This window comes from Meriones unguiculatus, chromosome 3 (genome assembly GCF_030254825.1).
Source record: "Meriones unguiculatus strain TT.TT164.6M chromosome 3, Bangor_MerUng_6.1, whole genome shotgun sequence".
Classification (NCBI taxonomy): Eukaryota; Metazoa; Chordata; class Mammalia; order Rodentia; family Muridae; genus Meriones; species Meriones unguiculatus.
Window position 1 is genome coordinate 27,791,694 of NC_083351.1, and position 3,320 is coordinate 27,795,013.

General features: G+C 51.2%; 1 pseudogene; it reads left to right on the forward strand.

Annotated features, from left to right (window-relative positions):
- Nucleotides 1–255: 255 nt before the first annotated feature.
- Nucleotides 256–2,182, forward strand: LOC110545307 (small ribosomal subunit protein uS11-like; annotated as a pseudogene).
- The last annotated feature ends 1,138 nt before the right edge of the window (nt 2,183–3,320 follow it).

Below are 3,320 nucleotides of genomic sequence, written 5' to 3' on the forward strand. Positions count from 1 at the left end.
CCCCTCCTCTGCCCTCCAGAAACTTCACCAGCTCCTCCAGGGTGTAGCTTTCATTCCAAGCCTTTGAAATGGTCAACCCCATTAGTGTGGGGGTAACTCCTCAAAGGTAGAATCTTGGTTCCTGGCCCAGTACAGAGCAGCCCATGACTGCTGCCGAATTCTGGGTGGAGGCTCTTGAGTGCCTGGCTAAGCCCTGTTTCAGCTTACAGGAATGTGAGGTGCTGTGAAGAGTAGGTGGCTAGCTCCCAAGCCTACATGAATGATTTCAGCCCCGTGCCGGGCTGCTTGTGGTAGGCAGCCTGGTAAGCCAGCGTTGCCTGAATGCACCCTGAGAAGTACCAGTGGAGTTGGGGGTTCTTAGTGGTTATGATGTAGTCTGATGCAGAAGGTACCCAGGATCCAGAGAGGACAGTGGGAAGCTGTGGCCAGGAGACTCCAGAGCCCCTGAACAAAAATTATATGGATAACATCTTACTGCTTTCTGCTTCAGTCATCAAGCCCTATAAATTCAGCTCCCCAACGTTCACCCCATCCCTATCAGAGAACCACTGTCAGCCCTTTCCCCATATCTGTCTCCAGCTCCAGCCCTGACTTGACTCCCTCCTACCCACACTTCCCTCAGCATTCTAACTCCCGCCTCGACTTGGGCAGTTTCCAAGTTTTCCCTTTTCTTCCTTCTTTCCATTCTCCAATTCTCCCCCTTTTCCTTTCTCCCTGTCCTTGTTCTGACTGTATAGCTAGGAAGCTAGTCCTGGCTCTCTCAGACTGTGTCAACTATTCTGGCCTTGAATTTACAGCAATCTCTCTGCACCCTCGGGTGTTCTGTGTCTTAATGGGGGTGTAGAAGCAGTTTGTTTGGAAATTGACCTGCTGAATAAAAGACAGACTACACGATAACTTGAAGAATTTAGTTGATACTTGAACTTTTGAAAGAAGGCTGGAGACACCTGGTTCAGTTCCCAGATCGTCAGGTGGCTCACGGTGGGCTGCAACTCCAGTTCCAGGGGGCCACTGCCCTCTCTGACGTCAGAGGATGCACACACAGGAGGGGCACACATTTAAGAAAAAGATTTCGAAAGGATCACACCAGCATGATTTTGGCGGCCATTTATACATTTATTTGAATTTTTCTTTTGGATACACACTTGAGAATTCATAATTGGCCGAGACCCTCATGGAGTGTTGCCTACAGGGCACTTATGGTCTCTCTCCGGATGTCTCTCCAGCAACCTTCAGTTTCCCCATATGTTAAAATAGAAAGGTTTTGCGGGGCACAGTAGCACATGCTTTAATCCCAGAGGCAGGCCTGAGTTTGAGGCCAGTCTGGTCTATATGGCAAGTTCCAGGTCAGCCAAGGCTATATAGTGCGAGCTTGCCTTGAAGAAGAAAGGAGGAGGAGAAAGAGGAGGAGGAAGGAAAAAAAAGAAAGAGGAATGGAGAGGTGGCTCAATGGTTAAGAGCACTGGCTGCTCTTGCTAAAGGACCTGTGTTCAATTCCCAGCACCCACATGGCAGCTCACAACATTCTGCAACCCCCGTTTCAGGAGATCAAACAGCCTCACACAGATATACATGCAGGCAGAATACCAATGCACATAAATTAAAAAATATATGTTTTAAAAGAGAAAGAAATTAATGGAAAAGGAAAAAAAGAAAAAGAAGGCCAGTGGAGGAATGGACACCTCGCAAGGGGAAGACAAAGAAGGAAGAACAAGCCATCAGCCTTGGACCTCGAGTGGCTGGCTGAGGGAGAGAATGTGTTTGGTGTCTGCCACATCTTTGCATCCTTCAAAGATACCTTTGTCTGTGTTAACAGTCTTTCCGGCAAGGAAACCATCTGCTGAGAGACTGATGGAATGAAGGTAAAGGCTGACCAAAATGAGTCCTCTCCATACGTAGCCATGTGGACCAGAGGAGCAAGGAGCTGAGCATCTTTGCCCTGCATATCAAACGCGGAAGCACAGAAGAAACAGAATCAAGGCCTCTGGAGTGTGGGCCCAGCCGGCCTTCAGAACTCTCACTTGTTCAGGGATTAAGACTGGGTGGCTGAGGATGTCACACCCACACACCCCATCCCCTGTGACAGCACTCAAAGGAAAAGGGGGAGGAGTTGTTGTGGCCTCTGAACAGGGCTTCTCAAATCATTGCTTTGTGTAAACTAAAAGAAAGAAAGAAAGAAAGAAAGAAAGAAAGAAAGAAAGAAAGAAAGAAAGAAAGAAAGAAAAGGAAAAAAGGAAGAGGAAAAAAAGGAAAGAAAAGGAAAAAGGAAAAGAAAGGAAAAAGGAAAGGAAAGGAAGGAAAAGGAAAGGAAAGGAAAGGAAAAAGGAAAGGAAAAAAGAAAGGAAAGGAAAGGAAAAAGGAAACGAAAGGAAAGGAAAAAGCAAAGGAAAGGAAAAAGGAAACGAAAGAAAAAGAAACAAAAGGAAAGGAAAGGGAAGAGAAGGTCAAAGGAAAGGAAAAGGAAAAAGGAAAGGAAAGAAAAAGGAAGCTGTGTGCCCATAGTAGCTTGCCAACACTAGAAATAGGTCTGGGAGCGCTGCTACCTGCCATTATGACACTCCTAGCCTTAACACAGCCATTCCCCAGGCTGGGCCCTTTCCTCCTACTGACTTCCGTCTTTCCTGGTCAGTTCCTTCTAGCCTTCCGGAGCTCAGTCTTGGCGTGACTTGACCTCCACCGGCACCTTTACCTACGAGAGTCAGTGCGGTGGCAGCCTCCCGAGGAGGCGGGAGGGCAAAAAGGGGCGGAACCAGGCAGAGTTTTCCCGGAGTCCCTTTCTCGCAAGTTGGTGGTGGGCTGTCCCAAACGAGGAGCTACGCAAAGGCAGCCCTCTTCGGAGGTCTTCAGAACCCATCCCGGGTTGGATCAGCAACGGGATCCGCCGGGGGTCGAAGGAGTGCCCGAGGAGTAGCGGGGGTGGGGGAGAGGAGGGGCTGGACCCTAGCTACCGCTGACAACGACGCGCCCCACCCTGGCTGCACTGTTGGCACCCGCTCGGCCCCCACGCTAGGGGTGCGTGAGGAGAGGCTCCCAGAGCGGAAGGTCCCACCGCTGCCCGGGGACACGGGATCCCGCCCGCCCTCGGGCGCAGGTGCCGGCTTCAGAAACTCCGATGTCACCTCGCGTGCGCCCAGGAAGCTGGATGGGGAGCCAGAACATCCCGAAGGTCTCTCTCCAGACCGCCCGCTCCCACCACTTGGCACAACCTTAGCTGCTCAGACACCCCGCGGGCGTCCGTCCGCGCTCGGGCCCGCCCCCGAGCCCCCATTGGTTGGTCCTGACATGGGCGGGGCCCAGAGAGCGCTCGCGGGTCTAACCAG